This window comes from Pholcus phalangioides, unplaced genomic scaffold (genome assembly GCF_987345545.1).
Source record: "Pholcus phalangioides strain wild (caught in Gottingen) unplaced genomic scaffold, Ppha-v1.0 ptg000010l_1, whole genome shotgun sequence".
NCBI lineage: Eukaryota > Metazoa > Arthropoda > Arachnida > Araneae > Pholcidae > Pholcus > Pholcus phalangioides.
Genome location: NW_028301603.1, coordinates 13,315,592 through 13,339,019, shown reverse-complemented (window position 1 = coordinate 13,339,019; position 23,428 = coordinate 13,315,592). Strand labels below are relative to the sequence as shown.

General features: G+C 39.4%; 1 long non-coding RNA gene across 1 annotated transcript; it reads right to left on the bottom strand.

The window, feature by feature from the left end:
- Positions 1-4,624: 4,624 nt before the first annotated feature.
- Positions 4,625-16,675, bottom strand: LOC149080954 (uncharacterized). Its single transcript, XR_016193400.1, has 4 exons — positions 16,048-16,675; positions 15,031-15,694; positions 7,321-7,535; positions 4,625-4,961 (listed from the first exon to the last, which is right to left on the bottom strand). It is a non-coding gene; the product is annotated as an uncharacterized LOC149080954 (long non-coding RNA).
- Positions 16,676-23,428: the final 6,753 nt, after the last annotated feature.

The window sequence follows — 23,428 nt, the reverse complement described above, 5'->3', positions numbered from 1 at the left end:
TTTTGCTTACGAGCGGCGAAACTAAAAACCGCCCGTAAGGAGGCTTATATATGCCTCTGCTAGAGATATATAGGGATTATGTGTCGGGGAGTGAGTGACCTAACGAGATACCTACGGTGTGTTTGCGAGCATGTAAGTGACCGAGAGAACAAACGACCAGATCAGCGAGTGAGAAACTTATTGGAAACAATGGGAGGGCTTAGAGAGATATAGATGGTTTTTTTTCTCAGCCAGTGATATCAAGGAAACAGTTATTTTCCGGATATTATGCTGAGGTGAGCTCGGAAAGAAAAGTCATCACGTCTCCGCCGGGACTCGAACCCAGGCCCTCTTGCATACCGGGCAAGCATGCTACCATCTACACCACTGGAGACACATGAATCTGCCTTCCTAATTTCACGCACTGTGTCGTGAGGCGCTGAAGTAGAGGCATTAGTAGCGTCTCTTAACTTCAGGAAATGGCTTCAGGAACAGAGGCTACTAATGCCTCTACTTCAGCGCCTCACGACACATTGCGTGAAATTAGGAAGGCAGATTCATGTGTCTCCAGTGGTGTAGACGGTAGCATGCTTGCCCGGTATGCAAGAGGGCCTGGGTTCGAGTCCCGGCGGAGACGTGATGACTTTTCTTTCCGAGCTCACCTCAGCATAATATCCGGAAAATAACTGTTTCCTTAATGGGAGGGCTGATAACATTTGTGGGTGGGGCGTAGTGAAACCAGGGCTGTTTTAAGAGTATCATGGACCCCGGGCCAAGTGGTTTTTCAGAGGCCCTACCTGGTAAATCCTAGAAAATTTCAACCTGATCTCATTTTTGTGAGGCCCCCCCCCCCGGGCCGTGCCAGGGTGGGCCCATGCGTTAAGACGGCACTGTCTGAAACCTATGTTACAGGCATAGGAACTTATGGAGATGTTGGCAAATATAATGAAGGGGGTCTCTGGGCTTATGAGTGCATACACGCTTTTGCCAAAGGCGATCATGAGCGACCCAAAGATTTTGCAAGCATGTGTGTGACCTAGAGAGTGTGGGACTAGGTCGGTGAGTGATCGTTAGAGTGAGAGCTAGAGCATGTGGAGAGCACGTGAGCGACTAAAAATAGTGAGCAGTAATATGATCGAAAAGAATGACGCAGAGAGCAATTGACTAAGTCGGCGAATGACCAAAAGAGCGACCTACAGATTGCACGGGAATGGGAGAGACCTAGAGAGTGTGTAAGCATAGGAGTGACCAAAAGAGTAACCTTGAGAGTGTGTAAGCATAGGAATGACCAAAAGAGTAACCTTGAGAGTGTGTAAGCATAGGAGTGACCCAAAGAGTAACCTTGAGAGTGTGTAAGCGTAGGAGTGGCCAACAGAGTAACCTTGAGAGTGTGTAAGCATAGGAGTGGCCAAAAGAGTAACCTTGAGAGTGTGTAAGTATATATAGGAGTGACCTAGAGAGCGAGGGACCAGGTCAGTGAACGACCAAAATATTGACCAGAAAATGTGACCAAGGAAGTGTGCAAGCACGGCGAGGGATGGAAAAAGTGACTTTAGACACAGAGGCGTATTTGCGAGTGGAGGGAAGGCATAACGACCCAGGGCGGTTAATTTGAGGGATTAGTGATCAAGAAAACTAATTAAAGCAAATAAGACCAATAATCAGACAGATAACATATTTTTACTGGCTAACCAACAAACACCTTTGACATCATTCGCAGGGTCCTCATCCATTTTCTACTTTGTTCATGGGCCCCCCCCCCCCACTACAGATCAAAGGCAGGTTCTGCTAGCGGTGTCTTAATTGATACGTGCAGGGAGGGGACGAGCAGCACCTCAATCAAATTATCATAGACACAAAATATTCGTGAAAGATATATTTAATGCATAAGTCGAGGGTGAAAGGGACGGTTCCCAAAAAATATATTCTCGTTCCCGAACTAAACGAATCAGAGCAGGAGGGCCCCAAAAAATTTAATTTCTTCAGGAGCACCACAAAAATAAATTGTAAAAAAAATGTTGCGTAATTCAATAATTTTAGGCGCAATTGTTTGGTAAGGCTACGCTTGCCATATTTGCTCGAGAAAAATACGGGAAATTGGGCTACGAAATATGGGAAAATACGGGCCATTGCCAATTATCGCCAAAAATTATGCTGACAGTAAGCAAAGTCGCCAACTCATAATCGCAGGAAAGTCTTCAAACGCGGAAAATGAAGCCCCACTTCAAATTGTAGTGAATTAAAAAAAAAACATGACAAATTTGTAAGATGAATATTCTCGTTTGTAGTCGTAATTATCCTAATGTAATGTCTGAGTTGGAAAGACAACGATAATTTCAATCGTTGATTTGAAGAATAAAAAGCCAATTTGGCTTCGATTTCCGGGAAATACGGGACGTATGGTCACTTCAAGCATCAGTGGAAGGTCGATGTTTGTTTACTCATGTTTGTGACTGACAACAAACTTTTTGCGGTGACATGTAGTGAGTCTTTATGACAGCATCATAAGCTGAAGGAGGGGTATTGGGCTTTTATTATTGTAGTGAGGTGACAATCCCGGTTTCTTTGTTTTTCTCGCTGTCCCGACTTTTCTGCAGAAATGTCCCGGTTTTTCACGAAATTTCAACGAAGCTAACTTGACGTTTATTCTTCGAATCAACGATTAAAATTATCAAATTATCCCAACTCAGAAATTACATAGCGATAATTACAACTACGAATAAGAATATTTTTTTTACCTGATGGCTTCGGCGTCAACCCCCCCCCCCCCCCCAAACTCCTCCAATGGACCTAACTACTCGTCACCTCTTATTTAATTATCAAGCAAAATTCTTCAGGCACTGCGAATGCCTGCAAAATAGTCATTCAACTGCCAGTTTTCCGCTCTGATCTCGATAAGACTGCCATCATATACAGCATGATACTCCCGATACACAGCAATACATACATTATACACAACGATAGGCGATACACAATAAGTAATGCACCAGCATAAGCAGTGCATCACAATAAGGAATACACCACTATATGCAGTGAATCTCAACACGCAAAGTACCATCATCGGCAATAAAGCACAATAATACCACTATATGCAGTGCACCGCAATCAGAAATAAAGCACAAAACGCAATGCACCACCATCGGCAATACAGCAAAATAAGTAGTGCACCATGATAAGGAATGCACCCCAATACGCAATACATCACTATACATCGCAAGCACCACAATACACCATATAACTACTGAAATACGATAAGAAAGCAATGCACTATAATCAGCGATGCACAATTATTTGCAATGCACCACAATAAGCAATACAGCCCAATACGCAATGCACCACAATACGTAATAAGCACTGCATTGCAATGAGAAATACAGCATGCGATGCACTGTAATGCATAACAATACGCAACGCAACCGCAATAAGCAATGCACCAAAATAAGCGGCACAGCACGATACATCATACAATAAGCAATGAACCATAATAAGCAATGCATTAGAGTAAGCAATACAGCGCGCGATGCTCTACAATATGCACCACTATTTACAGTGCACCGCAATACACCATAAAACGTAATGTACCACAATAAGCGAAGCACCATAATATACGCAAAAGCACTGACTGCAACAATAAGCAATACATCACGTGATGCGCAATGCACCATCATTTGCATAAGAAATACGGCATATAAAACACGCAATGCACCAACCATCATAGGCAACACGGCACAATAAGTAGTATTCAGAGCACCGCAAAAAGCAATGCACCATAGGGGGGCACCCCATTAAGCAATACAGCACAGTACTTAATGCACCACATCGTTAATACAGCACAATAATTAGTGTACCACTATATTCGAAGCACCGCAATAAGCAATGCACCAACCATCATAGGCAACACAACGCAAAAATCAATGCACCACATTAAGCAATACAGCACAGTACTTGATGCACCGCATCGTGAATACAGCACAATACTTATTGCACCACCATCGGCAATACAGCACAATAATTAGTGTACCACTATATTCAAACACCGCAATAAGCAATGCACCACTATATTCAGTGCACCACATTGGTTGAAGTGCAGTGTCCGGTTCCTTTTCATTTATCGCCAAATGCGGCGGTGTGACTTCACTAGGCACACGCGGTCAAACGGTTCTTCAACCACGGTTCCCTAATAAATAAACTGACCATATTTTCTCGATGAAAATGCATACATATATTTAACAAATACGGGACAAAAAATTATCCCGTATTTTTGCGCTAAATGATTCTGTACTCATTTATTGGGGTAAGGGGCCGTTAAAGTATTACGTCAGCAAAACTGAGAACCACCACCACCCCCCCCCCCCGAAGATATATAAATTTTACGGTGAAAAAACATTTCTTTAATTATTTCATTACTATTTCAACTATTAAATCATTTTATTATTTAATTTCATCATTTAATTAATTCATTACTATTTTTAACTATTAAAACATTCAATTATTTCTCCCTGAAATGTTCAAAACCTGTTAACGAAATATCCTCTAAAAATGAGAATTATAATATTACAGAGAGAACAAACACACACACACACACAGATGATTGAATCAGTATATCTTTAATTAAAGAAACTTTATTTCTAAAGTAAAACCATAGCAATTGTATAATATACAACAATCAGGAGGTACAGCAGTTGTTTAATTGAATTGTTATAACTCGATTATAATAATTAATATTTAAATTATGACAACATCCAGTTTTCTGTGTGTCTTGTAATATTTAATTGCTATATGTAATTGATTTTGTTAATATTAATATGTTGTAATCGCTCTCTGCGGAGAGACTTTTTCAAATGAAAGACCAGCTCGCATTCGTGTCTTGAAGCTGGGAAACCACAGAAAACCAACTTCAGCTGGCTTTTAATTCTGTAGGTTTTTGACAGCACTATCACAAAAGTCTCCATTGAACTTCCAAGTTTCAAATGAAGAGCATACTGAAAAAAAAAAAATCGTGAACATTAATTAGTGAACATTATATAATTTTGTTGGGCAAAACATGATATGTCCAAAAAATGGCTAAACAACATGCTGACGAATGATATTATCATTTGCACTTGTGTGTATGAGTCATTCCTGACTTTTAAATGACAATGAAAATGCTTATATCTCAAAAATGTAATTTTGGAGTTCTGTGTAATTTGTAACCTTTGGCTACATTCTGATGCTCTATCTTAAGCGAATTCATGAATAAAGATTGCATCACACATCTAAATGTAGTGGTGTATTATCTCACAGGTTTCTTTTTCCCTTCACAAAGCAGCGGCAACAATAGTAACACCATCATGTTAGGGGGCAGGTGGTCCTATAATCCAATAAAGACACCAGCTGTCCCTAAAGGACAAAGGCTAGTGTACTAGTAGTTACATTACCTCACAGATATTTGAATTTTCTTTCTCATATGAAGTAGCACATCTCATACAGTATATCACCCATGCTTACTGTTCAACATTTTTTTTAATACTTTCATGGGTAAGCCCAGTTAATCAAGGTTCTACTCTATACTAGTAACAAATTTATGAAAAATAATCAGCTATTTATAGGGTGATTACAATTAAAAAGTTTCGATTCCAAAACTATGCAATAAGTACTGGGCAGAATGACTTGCAAATTTGCATGGATACTCCTGAAGCAATGGAAATTTCTATTGTAAAAGAAAAAAAAGTGGAAAATGTGCAAGTACATGATGCTATACTTGGCCAACAGTATAATCTATTTTGTGCAACCACATCATGGTTCCAACCCCCACATCATTTCGGCACTTCCACAGCATCAGTGTGTGGATAGAAGAACTTCTATCAAGATGCACATTGCAATACCAGCAAAGCAGCTGCTGAAGACCCATTTCGACAATAACAGGATGGCCGTCAGTTCACTTGACCTTAACCCTTGCAACTTCTGGCTGTGGGGGGTTCCTCAAAATGTTATGAACAGTGTTCGGATTGTAAACTTTGGTGAATTGAAAGCTTCATCCCCCTATATGTTAGAAGTTCCTCAGGAATATTTACGTTGGGGCGCATTTGGTTTAATAAAGGTGAATTGCAAGCGCATCCACAGCATGACCAAGGCATACTCTGATCTGTTGTTGAACAAGAATTTTTGTGCTTTCACCTCATAGCCAAACCATGGTGAACAACATATTAAACATTTCTTGAGTAAGATATACTTATTTGCTTGATTACTTCACTTTTTTGTGATGTTTTTGCGAATTATGTAATCACGTAACGTTATAATTAAGTTATTATTTTGCCATGACTGCCTACTGTTTCCATTCTGGTAGCAAGTTTTCCATGTGTAGGATGTCATTAATTTAACATTTTATTGTACTTTTCCCCCTGCACTTAATAAAATTCCATTTCTTCAGGAATATTCATGTCAATTTTCAAGTCATTCTGACAATCGTTCTTTTCTTACAGTGTTTTGAAATCAGAACCTTAATTATAATCACTGTATATCGTAAGTCATCGCTAATTTATCTGCATTATTTATGCTTCATTAAATACATTATATTCACCTAATTTTTATTATAGTTTTTGCGAAATAGCTTCCCAATGAGGCATACTGAAAGTAACTGGAGAAAAAAACATCTTTATATATATGATTAATAACAACATTAAAAGAATTTGTTCAAGCATAAAGTAATCCATTGAGAGTTTAGCAAAAAAATAATTAAATTGCAAAAGTTGGTTTTTGTGAAAATGTAAGTACTGGTTAGAAATATTTATTATTAATTAATATGGGAAACACTATTCTCATTAATGTAATTAACACTATGTACTAAAACATTTCATTTTAATTGATTGTTAGAAGTTCGAATGATTTTTCAGAAATTTCATTGTTTTTAACATTCATACAATTTAAACAAAAAAAACGGTTTAAACCAAGAAAACCTGGATTTTTGGGGTTTTTTTTTTCAAAACAGGCGGTTTTACAACATTATTACATCATTTTTTTAGAAGGGATTTTGGGATTTATTTACACATTTCACTATGCCCAATTGTTGTTGTTTTTGATAAATGAAGCACTTCCATTTCTAGTTCTCGGAGCATTGTGAATATTGTTGTAAAAACAGTTGCATACTGCAGCATTTGTAATATTTGGCAATATATCGAGGACTTGCTGCTCAATTAAAACCTATTATGGGAATTTTATGTGTTGGATTTGGTGAAAAATTAGGGGCTGAAGACTGCAATGCAACTGAGCTGAAGACAAATTTGTTGTCTGGTTAGAGATATCTGTCAAAGCCCAGCATATAAGTTGATTAGTGAACTGCATAGGAAATTGTAAATGTCTTGCCTGTGCATCAAAAACTAGTTTGCTCATTTAGGCCTGTTGCTGTCAGTGGATAGACGGCTGGACTGTTCAGCAGGAACATCAGCTTCCATTCAAGCGCCTCAAAGTTGACAACAGCAGAAAGCTAACTTCAGCCAGCTTCTCATCCCTGGTTTCTTTGACGGCACTATCACTGTAGTCTCTCCTGAACTTTCAACAAGTTTCGAATGAAGATCTTTCTGAAAGAAATAAGAAGTCAAGAATCTAATCACATTCATAAACCCACAATCATGAGTATCAAACATTCATAAACAGAGGGGTTATCTGAATGGACCCACATTTTTTTGAATTGGGAAACAGAAAATGGGTTAACATTATGGTTGGCGGCTACTCTACCTCCAGAGGCGGAGCAGTTTTTGATGTCCTGAGCACTGGTGTATGCAGGAAGGAGTGGGGGGGGGGGGAACTTCCGTGAAGCCAAGAGTATAGTGTCGTTGTGTTGGAAGAAATTTAAACCCCCTCCCCCCTTGAGGGTGAAAACAATTGTATCCCCCCCCCCACTTCAGAAAATTCTGCATACACTATGGTTGTGAACCCCCACCTGTTGTGAAAGCATTACAGACTCCATAGGGCAGACCCCCCTCTATCGCCGTGGATGGCAGATTCTCTAGCCCCTTCCACAATATCGGCAATGTCGTCCGTTGAAATGAATGTGCATGTCATGGGAATGGAATAATTGACATGGAAATAAATGAAAGGATAAGCACTGTGAAGGTTTGAGATTCACATGGGAAAGAGAGAGGAAGGAAGAAATAGCTTATCAGGAAATTAACTCTATAATGCCCAGATCGCCCGAAGTTGGCCGAGTAGGTTAATGCCCATAACCGCCTCAAGTCAACCCAGCTGGGGGTATGGGTATGTTTTGGTGGGCTTTTGTCACCAACGGGAAAAAAGATGAAAGCTCTTGTCAGAGGCGGGAACGGAAAAGACAACGGCAACGCCCCATCAATGGGATTTTAAAAGCTGATGTACTAGAATGTACATCAGCTTTGTGTTTATGGACTAAGGACTAACCATGGACTAAGGGTACTCAATGCATTTTACAAAGAGATAATACTGTGAGGAAAGGGGTGTTTTCAGTATAGACAAATTATCTCCTGCAAACCCATTGAAATGAAAGGGTGAACGTCAATGCAAAGGGTGGCATGAATAGAAACTCATGGATAAAGGGTGGGGAGAGGGAAAGTGGCCGAAATTTGGACGAGTCCACTTCGAACACAAAAAACTTAGTATTTTCACGACCCTCCCAGGTTTTGTTATGGTCATTTTTTTTTAAAAGATATACGGCACCAATATATTATAGTGTATTTTCTAAAAGATATATTTTACCATAACAATAATATTTATGAGAACTATGACCATTTTGCACCTTATATGAATATCAGGGGTGGGAAGTGACTAAGTCCATTTCGGAGCAGCAAAATTCAGGATTTGGAGCAGTTTTGGAGCAGCAAATTCCGGATTTGGAGCAGCAAAATATGGGATTCGGAGCAGATATTTATAAATTGGAGCAGTGAAATTAACAAGAATATATTAACCCTTAACCCTTTTCAAAATAAAACTGCACTGTCTTTTGTTATCAAACATCTTTTCGTCAGCTTGATTTTTGTTTTTGGTGTTTTAGGCTTTTGACACCTTGTTTGAAAGAGCGGCTGTCATAAAATTTTTTGCACCAGTCTATTTAAGATGATTTTTGCTTACTGAGGGCACTATTTGCTGCCTTGAACAGAAGCACTTCAAATGAGCTAAAAAAATTTTATAAGTTTTAAATTTTTTTTATACTTGGAAAGAAATTGTTGCAAAATGGGAGAGAATTTCGGAAAAATCAACTCGATGTTTGGCGATTCAGCACTCATTATCTGGCGATATTGGAGATCTGATACTCGATATTTGGCGAGATTGACGATTTAACACTCGTCATTTGGCGATATTGGCGAATTAACGCTCGTTATTTGGCAACATTGGCGATTTAACGCTCGTTATTCGGCAACATTGGCAATTTAACGCTCGTTATTCGGCAACATTGGCAATTTAACGCTCGTTATTCGGCAAAGTTTCTAAACTAACATTCGTAATTCGGCGAACATGCGCTTTTTACTCCCGGAAAGAAAATTATTTTCACGAAACATCGGGATTTAACACAATGACAATCGACTACAGTAATTTCTGCTGCTTCCAGTGAAGAATTTTTTTTTTTTTAACGAAAACACTCGAATTTGCAATTTAAAGCTGAAAGGCATTGCAAACCATCTTCAGTTCCACGATCACGGATAATATCGGGGTTTCGCGATGGAAAGCCCGATCAGGGGCCGATAGTTCAAGGCGATAGTTTAAGTATAGTGGAATAAAACACGCTCTTCTCGTAAAGAGACGTTTCGTGGCTAGCAGGAACAAAAAATTTTTGGCGTCCTTTCCGAAATTCCGGGCATACTGAAGCAAAATTCGCTATTTGGCGCAGAAAAATGTGAAAATACGCTATTGGAGCAGGATGGCGCAAGATATTGGCGCAGTGCGGCGCAATTGGCGCAGAGTTCCCACCCCTGGAATATCTTTCAACACTTAGGCCAGTGATTCGAATAGGGCATACAGAGCGTGGTTACCTTGACCACAAAATAACCCTTATCTACGGGGAGTGCTAGTGTTCCATCTTAATTAAGATTTACCACATGAAAACAAGTAAAAAGAACCAAATTACTACAAGTCACACATACAAATTTATAATAGTTAAGATAATTAAATTTTAATTACTTTTCTTCCTCAATGAGATATTTTAACAATACAGCAGCATCATTTAAAATACTTCAAAACTGACATTGAGCAAATTCAAAAGTCTCTTATTGCAGAAAAAATGCTTTTCCAACATCAACATTTAACAAACCTTTACTTTAAACAGCGAAACAAACATATTAAAATAAACACGAAAATGTGCATTGTCATAGCGATCATTAGAATTTAGACACATATAAGAAATTTCTACTTAACTGAAAAATTCAACGGGGGAGCGTTTGATCTAACCTCAATGAAATCATGATATTAACAAAAATTTACAAATTTCTAGATCATCGCCACGAACTCAAAAGAAATAGTGAATGAGAGAGAGAACAAAGAGGAAAATACCTCACATACTCACAAATTCCGAGTGACTCGACGTTCTGCCACCCAGGGGTCAGTGTTCCTGCCACAGTTCTTGGATCTCGAGTCAAGTTCGAGGGGCATCGGGAAACAGGCGGCCTATCCAAGATAGGACAAAACTCCGGATCCTTCTCAGCTGGCATAACACGCTCTCAGGCTCTGCTCTGGACATGGTGACAGGCTTCAGGATTGCCTCGGCAACAAAATGGAGACACTATTGCGGTGGCAAACAGCAACATCTCGCGAGAACGATTTCACATTACTAACATCAAATTTACCGCGTTTTTCTCGACGAGAGAAAACACGGACGACTGAACCAAGTCTGACCAACGACTAACCAAAGAAATGACTAAAGAATGACCAACCCACCGACGTTTCGAGCGTATAAGTAAATTGAAAAGTGAGCATGGCTTCGAAAATGCGCACACTTTGATTCGTGGCGTAAATTTTTACGACATCAATTTTGACCAATTAAGGTGAAAGGGCAAATCTAAAATCCGGACAAAATAACGCCCTGAACGAAACTTTCTTCCTACGGGGAGACTCTTCTGATCCCAAGGACAATGCACTAAATGTTATACAAAAAGGAAAACGCTTAATTATGCACACACATCATTAAAAGAATACAAATAAAATTTTACCATTAGATGGGAAATTAATTCCGCGTTCCAATGATAGGTCACATGACATACTTCGACGCATAATTAATGATACAGAAAGAATTTCGTCATATGACAGAGAAAATTAAAAAAATTAATTAACACATGATTTTAAATTCAAGATGACACATAGAATACACTTTCTTGAAATATCTAAATATTTTCCAATCAGAATTATTATCCAAATTCAACGTTAACAAATATCAACGGCACGTGTGTAAGTTTCCATTTAAAAAAAAAGAAATTATTAATGAATTACTTATACTTAATTAATGACTCCAAAAATAGTTCAGCATGTATGTCTCATCCTCCAGAAAAATTCTGATGACGTTGCAAAAAGTTTCAAACACGAAAAGCGGTAATTTTGTGTGTTCCCCTCTGCAAAAATAAACAAACAAACAAAAAAATATTCTCTCCGCGTCACCTTCGAGATCGGAAACGAAAGTTCGAAAAATGGCCATCTCCTGCCTTACTATCCTGGAACAAGTTTAAATTTTTACAAACTCTTAATTTTTCCAACAAAGATGCCTCAAAATCGGTTCACTGTTCACACCTAGGAGCAAAATTTCCAGGGGATTAATTTAGAATAATCGGTCAAAGTCTACGATATCGGGATCGTGTGGAAAATCAAAAATTTCGAAAACACATATCGTGTGTCCAAAAAAAATAGGCGTGTAACCTACTCGTTTTCCCAACTGAAAAAGGACAACAAACTAATTTTCTTACAACACAAAACACATATCTACTATTTGACACAAAATTATGACACATAAATATGATATGAATAACTCTCGATTTCAAAAACTATGTCATATGTCAAAAGAGGGGGAAAAGTGTGCTATGACTTTTCCACCTTGACAGTTTTCTATCTGGGCGTTAAAGAAACCAAATTTCACTCATCTTTTTCTCAATTGCTGCAGCTCCTCTTCGTTCTTTGGACTAAGACAGGCTGTCTTCTTGGGTCTCGGAGAGGCTGTCTTCTTGGATTAGGTATCTCGCGATGCCGGAGGGTAAACCCTGACGTCCTCCTCTAAAAATGTGGAAAAAAAATCCTTGTCTAGCCCCATTGCCTTCACTCGCTTTCTCCAAATGTATTCCGCCAGGTAGCTGCCAAACTCCTCACTTACGCTGTTCAAGCCTCTCTTAACAGCACTCAACGTGCCCTCTATGGTGTTGGTGTGGGCAGCAGTGATCGGGTCCTTGAAGTGCATACTATGATTGACACTCAAATGCTGGTAGATGCGCGACTGTCTCAGTCCTGAGTAGCCGGCCCAACAGTCCGAGATTACTGTTGTGCCCGGGAGAATTTTATCCTGTATTATTTGCAGTAGTGTGGCGCTGCTGCGATCAGCGACCACCTGCAGAAAACACTCCCCAGTTGCTCTGTCGATGCCGCCGAAAATCCCCTCAACGCGTCTGCCACGGTGGTATTTCCTTTTCCCAAATTTACTCTCATCGACTTCCACCGTGGCCTGGAAACCCCCAATCCGCGCATTATTATTCAGGAGGTGACCTCCTTCGCTAGAGCGAAAAAAAATCTCTATCTCCTCTGTAGCTTAGTGGTCAGAGCACTCGTCCGGCAATCGAGGGACCCGGGTTCGACTCCCGGTAGAGGCAGAGATGAGTTTTTTCCTTCCTTAAAAAAAAAATCAACATCTCAAATAATAAATATCTTCACAACATCCAGTCTTCTGTATATCTTGTATTTAGAACATGGTCATTAAATGAAAAATAACACATTTCATAAATTGGCAAGTATAGATAATTTTCTTTTGCTCTGTTTGTTAGCTAGTCTGTTGTCATTTTTGGCTTTTGTGTAGTTATTCATAAGAATATTTGTAATTACACACAAACACTTTTTAATAACATTATAAAGAGTACTACCACAACTGCATTGTGCAGCAAAATTGATCCCTAAATTTCCATTTTTTCTGTCGTTAATTGAATCAGTAGATTTTTTTGTTCAGAAAAATTCAGAAATGCATTTTCATAATTTTCACCATTAAGCTTTTGAAACAATTGGAAAGATGTTACCATGACATGTATTAGTAATTTCTGAGGCCATTTAAGTTAGCCTCTGTCAGTCAACAATAAATATTTAAAGACTTCATCGGAACATTACAACTCAAGTTTTTTCTTTAATTAAAACAGATATGCACTGCTCACATTTTAAATTATGCGACACTTTGAAGGCTATGTAACCAGCAATATAAATTAGAACGGACATTATATCTTCTGAAATTTCATCATCATCATAAGTGTTAAAAACAATGTAAAAAAATTCTGGTATTTCTAAGCTTTTCGTATAGTTATTAAGTTGTGAACAATTGAGGTCTTTCAATTTAAAATCTCCCTTTTTCTCTGAGTGCAAGCTAATCGTGCTCAGAATCCTCAATTTTTTTTCGGCCCCCATTACCTGCAAACAAGAAACATTGTAATTCCTTCCACTCATCTGGCGATATTGCCCAAAACGTGCTTCAAGACTGTCGGTCTGAAATTTCCCCAGCAATATATATGAACAACCCAATGTGTCAAAAACATATTTGACAACTTCAATTAAGCTTTGAGTTGTCAACTGGAGTGCAAAAAATGTCTCTTTTGATAGCATGCCACCTATTCCGGGAATACCTAGCTTTTTCTTCACGGGAGCTTTCAAAGCAGACAATTTGTACCACTTTTTCAACCATGAATTGAATGCTATTAAGGTTACATTATCGTTTACTGATTTAATGGGGTATGACATCTCATCATTTGTTTGTTTTCAATTTGAGGGATGTTTTACATTAACTATTTTCCACCACTTGGAAACATAATCTATGAACAATTTGGTATTCATTGCATTATCATTAAAATTTTTGTACACTTCTAAAGCCACACAGTCGCTGTCACGAAACAAATCTAATGCATACTTTACATTCTGCTTCTCAATTGAGTTTGGGAAAAAAAACCTTATGTGAAAGTTTCGGAGCTGTTTTTACAACTAAGCATTTCTCTTTTTCGTAAATATCCTTCAAGTTCTTTAGTTTTGCATGCAGAATTTGCTCACCATCAGGACAAGGAAATATGAAAGTTTGGTCCAAATTTTTTAGATTAAGCCAATTGTTTCTAATAGCTTTTATCAAGTGAACACTGTCAAATAGAAAAAACAATTTTTTATCTGGATGGAAAGGGTTGGGAATAAATGGTTTTGTTTCCCCACCACGCATTATTTTAAACATATTTCTATTGACTGAGTTACTATCAGATATCAATGATAACACAGTAAATCCACATTCATTCAATATAGACAGAACACAATTTGTATAGATATGCAACAGATCTGCAGTGAGCTTGCAAACAGGAAATAATGCAACTACATCTTTATACTTAGATAGCAATGAATTTATCATAAACGTTTGAATAGTTGTTGCAGCGGAATTGGTGTGTTCAGAAATACCAACAAGACTTCCTGCTTTGTAAGAAATTGATGGATTTATATAAATCTCATCAAGCATTACATTGACAATTTTTTCATTTTCATTCAAACTATCAGCTTTGTTTTTTAAATAGGTCAAAGAGCTTTCATTGGCATATGTGGGGCTACATAAATGAGTTAACTTCCTTAAATAAGATGGATGTGGTAATGTTAACACTTTGCTGTTTCGAATTAAGATATATGCAGAAGGGCAGCTAAAATAAATTTTGGATGCCCACAAAATCAAATTTGCAGAATATATTTTTTCGTACATAAAAGTATAAGTTGTTGTTGGATAAATTCCAACTTGATTTGCATGTCTTCGTCATTACACTGATCTAAATTTACAATACCATTTAAATATTGAAGCAAAAAACACAACTTTTGTTCAAATGTTACATTTTTTTCATAAGCATTCAAAATACTTACTATGTTTTCGAATTTAGTCCATCTATCACATATATGACTCGTTCCCAACAACCAATGGAATGAACTCATATTCACGGGTACTTCACCATGAAATACTTCAACTTTGAGATTTTTATATTTTAAAACTTGCACAAATTTGTGGACAATCTGTTTCTTTCAGTTTGAAGAACACAACAAACTCGTCACGAATCACTCGCATCCAGTCTGGTTGCAGCTTATCCACACATTGTGAAGCGATATCTTCGAACGTCTGTATGATGTCATTTGTACACCACAGTTGAAACTCCTGCTCCTCTCTTTCTCTGGCTCATTCAGTTCGCTCACTTGGATCCTTTCGTTGAGGCGGCAGAGGCTTCGAAAAATAACTCGGCACATTTTCAAACTTCATAGGATATGCTTCTGATGTAAGTGTAACTTTTTTCCTTGGAACTACCAGCTCTGTTCCATCACTACGCTTCACTCTGTCCTCACTTATGGAACAATTCCTCAAAATGCTTTATACATAAAACTGCCGTTTCACTGGGGGAAAAATCAGCTCGCTTCAGTGCTCTTGTCCATAGTTTCCTTCTCTCAGGATCAGAAGGAAAAGTGAAGACACTTGTGTATTGGTCTTGTGAATCGTAATTCGAAGTGCATCCAGGAGCACAACATTTGCGCCCCATTTCTGAAAAATGACAAATAAATTTCTTAAGTACGTTTGACAAACACACAAATGTTTTAAAGCTGGAACTGTTTGCAATTATTGTAAAAACACACTAAAAAAGGAACAGCTTCGATATACGGTCCACGCCAAGTTCGCGAGTTTTTTTTTTTTAATTTTATTTGACTTCGGGGGGGGGGGGCAACAAACGAATCTTTATTTTAATGTAAGATTGGAGCCAAAGCGCTTTGATTGGAGCTATTTCGTACATGCAAAGGATATACTTGATAGCAAAGTAAGATTAATTCTTTCATACATATAAATATATATATATAAGCAAGTTAAAAAAATGAAAATAACACAAAAGTATTACTTACCAGTTCGATGGAAAAACTATTTGACGACGGAGTTTTTGTACGGTGGATAAAATAAATTTCACTGAACTACTTGAAAAGCACGTGCAAAACTTCACTCATCAACATGGCTCCTAGCAAAGAAGGATGGTGCTGGCGCTGAGCCTGCTGGACTCAAACCAGGAACCCTTCCTCACAGACCTCTTTACGTCGTGGACATTGCCGGGAACCTTGGATCGGCAACGCCATTCGCACTCATCGGATGAATCGTGGCGCTCCACTAGTCTCATCTGACTGTTACATTTTGGACACCCATACGAGTTGGCGAGAACACCAACCCGCATGCACCAATCGACAACAACTCTTTCGCCTTGGCATTTCAATTTCACCAATAACTTGAAATCGACTGAACCAGCCATTCCGAAATCGTATGAACTGGATAAAAATAATCTACGAAACACGAAGCAAGCAAAATCACGGTACTCACGAAAAATGGCGGTGAGCACGAGGAAAGCAAGATAACGAATGGGAATAAGATAACCAGATAGAGTATAATGTAGACAACGCTGTGAAAGAAGTGGATAAGGAACCGGTCTGGTAACGCCGGACAATGATGCCAGAAAGAAAAGCTCCCCTTCTCTTGAACGTGAAAAGGAAATGTTGATAAAAAATCCGGGTGTGTGAAACAGTGAAGCTTGCGAAAAAATTGAATATGCCTAGGGTGACCATACGTCCCGTATTTCCCGGGACAGTCCCGGTATTTTCTGTTTTTTTGGCCGTCCCGACTTTTTGGCAAAAGTGTCCCGGTTTTTCCCGTATTTACACGAAGCCAACTTGAATTTTTATTCTTTAATGAAGTCAAAGATTGACATTATTTTTCAACTCATAAATTATTTTACGATAATTACAACTATATATGAGAATATTAATCTCCCACATTTGCCTTGAACGTTTGTCTTTCGTGGAATACATTGTAATTCACTGCAATTTGCATCATTTCCCGCCATTGTGATTTTTCCGTAATTTCAACAAAATTTGGCAACTTTGTTTGAATTTAGCGTTGTTTTTGGTGAAAATTGGCGATGTCCCGTATTTTCCCGTATTTGGAAACGCAATGTCCCGTATTTCTCTCGAGGAAATATGGTCAGCCTAAATATGCCGAGTTACTTTTTGGAGATGGTTGCAAAAATAATAAAAATAAATCTGTAAATGTAAACAGTATTGTTCGCAGAAAATCTCAAAAATTTTAATTCAGTTTTTAATTTTCTTTCTTTGTCATTTGTGAAATAATCGTAAGAATCCTGAAGAGAGAGAAAGAAGGCAAAATCATATTGGCTGAATTTATCAAAAAATCGCAATCTCATGACCTTCCTTTGTTTTCTTCACAATCAGATAACTTTTAAGCATAATCCGAAAGTTAAATGAAAATTATTTTCTGAGTTTGGGAGAAGTTACTGCTAAATAAGAACGGTTAAAGAACTGCCGTGTGTGTGTGTGTGATTCCGTCTCTCGAAAGTCGTATAAACGGGGTTCTCTCTCCACTGTACTTATTTTCCTCTCTTCATTTCCCCTCTCTTCTGATCTGGGGACCACGTAATGTCTGAATTTGAATAGTTTTGCGCTACTACACTGATCTTTATCTATCTATATTGCTCTAAAATAGAATTTTTTAACCCCGGCATCTGATGACAACTCGGTAACTTTAGATCCTTTCTACTCCCAGGGTTATATAACTAAATCGTTTCACTTTAATGTGCGTCAACAAAACAATCAATGAATGGTCATATCCTTGGCTTCCGCCAGCCCCCATCTGTTCTTTGTCTTTTTATGAGAGCATAAGACCTATTCCAGAGAAGTCAGTCCCTGGAAAACTTATCTTTTCAGTTGAACTTAGCTATTTCCTTTTTGAAAAAAAAGAGCAGTCATAAAACATCGATCTCACAAATGGCGGAATCTTTTTAGTGTTAGTTTTTTCTTTGACTCCCTTCTTCGTTTGAAACCAAAGCTGCATTAAGCGGCATTAAGCATCTTTCAAGCGGCTTTGATCAGTGCTGTCACAAGAAAAGAATGGACTCAGAAAAATGAGAAATACATTTGAATTTTTTCGAGAATTTGCTACGCAGGGTCTCAGAAAAATCGCTTAGTCCAGGGACTCCCATCATTGTCCTAAGACGGTCCTGCGATCGACTGTCGACCACATTTGCGCTCCACATTTTCGTCTGACATGCGGGGACGGCCAGGGAATTTACCTTTACACAGACAACCCTTGTTTCGGAATTTTTTACACCATCGCCTAATGCTCTGAGCGGTAGGAAGTTCAACACCAGGACGAGTTTATTGTCGACGAAAAGCACGATGAACATTTGTTACGGACTCACACACACACTTCACGAAGCTTAGAACACAAAACGATTTCTGCTGTGCAGTCGCCATCTTGACAGACACTGAAGTGGCGGCCGAAGAAAGAGCGTTAGCGCTATCTGTCGGCAACTGCGGGAAACTCGAGATTTCCCCCTCTTTCTACCTATACATTATTCGATCAAAACGGATTAAAAGCTGAATAGTTATGATTTTTTCTAAACCGAATGATTCTTTTTGAAACACCCTGTATATTTTACTCGATATTGAATCTAATTGAAAAAAAAAATAGTACATGAAATTTTATATTTCAGAAGTAACTAATCTTAGACAGAATTATAATTTGAATATTTTTAAGCACGGACATTGGATGTCTCTCTTCTTCCCCTTTTTTTTCTACTTGCAAAGTCTGGAGGGAGGGGGGTGGGGAGTTTCGTGGGCTATATAGCCCAGGGTGGCAAGTTCAAAGGGGCGGTAAATGTTAGGAATGAGTGGCTAAGAAAATTGGTGATGTGAGAAATGGTGACAAAGTTCTATAACCATGAACCCGGCCCTACCTAGAGATCAAAAGACAAGGTCAGGGAGTGACCTAGAGAGTTTCCAATTACTTTTTTTTACGAATTAGATGGAGAAAGAAGCTTTGTTCATTAAAATATTCCCATGATGGGAAAATCGAACCTTGGTGTCCCGGGTTAGAGCCAGAAATCCTAACCACATGGGAGGTGGTATTTAGCCCGATAATGCATATCGAGCATTTTCGTTATTAACATCATTACTGAATTTTGGCAGGAAAAGGGCAAATATGATAGGAAAAAAGACGAATTACATGGAGGAAGAATCTTTGTTCATCGAACCGGGACTCCTGTATAAGAAATCCTGACCGCTAGAGCACATGGAGGTGGCATCACGTCCGATAATAAACAGCGAGTATTTTCGTTAGTAACATCAAATTTGTTGAATTTGCCCTCTCAAAGAGAGGGCAAAAATCTATAAGAAAAAAAAAGACGAATTAGATGTAGAAAGAAGCTTTGTTCATTCAAACATTCACCCATGCGGGGAATCTAACCTGGGCAACTTGTGAAAAAGAAAGAAATTCTAACCACTATACCACATGGAAGGTGGGATTCTGTCCAATAATAGATATCGAAAATTTTCGATAACATTTCAGCAACATCATTACTGAATTTCGTCAAGAAAAGAGCAAAAACTATAGGAAAAAGACGTATTAGATGGAAAAAGAAGCTTTTTCATTAAAACATACCCCTGCGAGAAACCAAACCCGGGTCTCCCAGAGGAGAACTTGAAATCCTAACCACTAGACCACACGGGTGGTGGCATTATACCATAACACCAAACATGGCCCCCACTCTGCACCTTGCGGGATATAAGCGGATTACCTGGCGGCTGGGCCATGCTGGATGAACTCTCCTGTCATCCGGGCCCGGCGAACATCCCCCGACTTGCTAGCCACCTGGTCCGCCCCCGCCGGGACCCCACTCCATTCCAAGCAGCAGCAGCCACACTCCGGGAAGCTCCTGGAAACGTCGGCTAAGAAGGAGCACAGGCGGACCGCCCGCCAGCATCGCACCACCAGATCTCCGACCCAGCAGAAGCATCCCGGCGGGAGGGCTGCCTGTAGAGCATCATGGGCTCCCGGGCCAAGTGATTTTTCTGTGACCTCCCACCAGGCAAATTCTCGAAAATTTTTACTGTTCTAATTTTTGTGAGGCTCGCATTCTCTCGAGGCCTCCGGGCCGTGCCCAGGTGGACTCATGCGTTAAGACGGCACTGCCCGGCGGCCCTCGGCTCCACCAGCCCACGAAAGAACACCACCGTCCGCCACTCATCGCCCAAAGGAGCAACAGAATGGAACCAAATGTGCGTCTCCTTCCAGCAGCTCGTGTCTGTCCATGTCATCATTGCACTCTGTCCCTACCAAAAATTCATCTACAGATGAACTTTTGGTGGAGATGAACTTTTGGCATCTCGACTGCCAATCACTCGCTTTAGCTCTTCTGCCACCTGAAAGGAAAACATACATACATGGCACAAGCAAGCACTGAACAGAAATGGCAGCAAGTGTTTAACATCTAATGGAAATTGTCAGGAAAGAACAACATGACAAACATCGCAGTTCTGTTAATTAAATGAGCGGGACAGAAGCAAAAAAGAAAAAAAAAGATACAGTGATATGGTGAAAAATATTCCCAATGAAACATCACAGTCCATCCTATGAATATCCAGGATTACAAAGCAGTGGGAATTCGAGAGACTAGACACAAAATAGTCTCACAAAACATCACAGTCCAAAATGCATTCCGGAACTAAACCAGCGTTGTGGTAATTCGTGGTTCACCACAGCAGAGTGTAGAACTTACAAATATATATCGATACATGTGAGTAAATGCAAATATATAGAAAAAGATTACAAAGATACATGAATATGTGAAAAAAATATAAAGCAAAGGCAACGGGAAAATCTGAAGAACATCATTGTCCTAATTTTACGGTGCTTTCGGATTTGCTGACTTTTGATGACAAGGGGGGGGGGGGGGTTTGAAGATTGCTTACGTCATCAACCGCCCGTTTTTGAAGATATGAAATATTCTAAGCTGCTGACGAAATTTCACTGACGGGGGGGGGGGGGGGTCAGTGTTTTGCTGACTTTTGCTGACAAGGGGGGAGGGAAGGGGGTCAAAAATGGCTAAAAATCTGCTTACGTAATACTTGAATGGCCCCTAAGAGTTGACAATGGGAATTCATGTGAGACATCATTGTTCGATGAAAGAATGAAAAGTATATGGCTCGGGCTGTATATTTAATACTTTTTATTATACAAATACAACGCCACAACAGGCAAAATGCCCAACGAGGTGGCAAAAGTGTAATTATCTGTAGGTGGGTGGGTTTGAACCCATGCACGCTGAACTCTTCCCATCTCTAACTCCATATCTTACTACCCACCACTACCGCACGTAATTTATTATACCCGATAATGAATATCGAGCATTTTCTTTGGCAATATTATTAATAAATTTCGTCAAAAAAGAGGGCAAAAAGACGAATTAGATGGAGAAAGACGCTTTGTTTATTAAAATATTCCCATGCCGAGAATCTAACCAAGGTTGAGAGCCATAAGTACTAACCCCCCTCCCCAATACCACATTGGAGGTGGTATTCTGTCCGATTATAAATATCGATTATTTTCTTTGGTAACAACATCATCGATGAATTTCGGCAAAGGTCAAAAAACGAATTACAGTAGATGGGAAAGTGAAGCTTTGTTCGAACCCGGGTCTTTGGGATGGGAGCCAGCAAACCTAACCGTAAAACCACATGGACGGTAATGTTCGGTCATAATAAATATCTAGCATTTTCATTTGTAACGTCATTAATGAATTTCGTCAAATGGTAAAATGCGATAGAAAAAAGAAACGAATTAGATGGAGAAAGAAAAAAACTTTGTTCATTCAAACATTTCCGATCATGCAGGGAATCGAACCCATTTCTCCTCGGCGCTAGCCAGAAATCCCAACCACTAGAGCACATGGGACGTGGTATTTTTATCTGATAATATACTGTATTATACAAGCTTTTTCGTTTGTATTTTCAAAATTTACTGGGAAAAAAAACAGATTTCGGGAAAATTAAAAATGTTCATTTTTGGGGGCCCGCGCGATTCTTCTTATACAGTCGAATCCCGTTATAACGAACGCCAAGAGACCGGTGGAATCACTTCGTTAAAACGAATTTTCGTAAGGGAGGAGGAGTTCCAGGTTACCTAGCATTGTTCCTATGTAAACTTATTTGGGGGATTAAAAAAGTGTTCGTTTTAAAACGAGAATTTCGCTATAACGGTATTCATTAAAACGAGATTCGACTCTATTTACAAACACGGCATTATGCGCTGTTGTGGTGGCCGGCGGGCTTCATGGGAAGTTCCGATTCGACCAGCATTGTGCGAAAGGGGTTGAAAACTAGTGCTAAAAATACTAGTGTTGACATGAAGAAAACATTGAGGAGTTGAATGTGTGTGTGTGCGTGCGTGCGCAATTGTCTCTATATATGAGACTGAATCACAGGGGAGGGATAAGGTAGGGCAGGAGGTGGGTCTGATCAAAGCCTCCTAGATACTACTCCTAGGTACTTCTAGGAGGCTTTGGTCTGATGACCTTGCCCCGGACCAGGAAGAGTGCCAGGTTTACTCTTTGTGGATTCATTACGAGAAGGGGGATGCCAAAAGGGATGCTTGAAAAGAATACTCTGAGAGTACAGATAGCAAGCCCGGCCCCCCCCCCCCACACACACACACACAGATATTAACATGCGTTCGATACAGTACTGTCTGTCGGGAAAAAACTACAATCATTAGTGGAATCTTCGCGTATTGTCAGACGGTTTTTTTCGTTTTTTGTTTTTTTGTGGGGGTGGGGGGGAATACCCCAAAACAGTTTTTCCACCGAAAACCCTTTATTATATGAGCACAAATTTTACTACTGAAATTTCGTTTGAATCCCATGAAAAAAATAGTATTTTAAATACCCGAAACGACTTATGCGTTATTAATATTTAGTGAAACCTCGATATGACTATACTCAGCGGACCAAAATAAAACATCGTCGTTGGGAGGTTATCGCTATATCGAGACAGGTGCAGATCCAGAACGATGTGACGGGAGGGGCGAATTGTGTGAGTTCATTCCTTATTTTACGAGACAGACCAGTTTTCGGCTTGTGGTAGTGGTGTCGTACCTACTCTCCCACCCTGGATCCGCACTTGATGTGTGAAGCAGGGCCGTCTTAAGAACAGGCCCCCCCGGGCCAAGTGATTTTTCTGAGGCTCACCAAACAAATTCACATGTTGATTCTCGAAAATTTCAACTAGATCTCATTTTCGTGAGGCCCCTCTTCTCTCGAGGCCTCCAGGCCGTGCCCGGGTGGGCCCACTCGTTAAGACGGCACTGGAGTTAAAGCAGACATCTTCCATCTTTAGTTACAAATACAGACAAGGCAGATATATTTTCAGCTGCGAGCGGAACGGAGGTAGG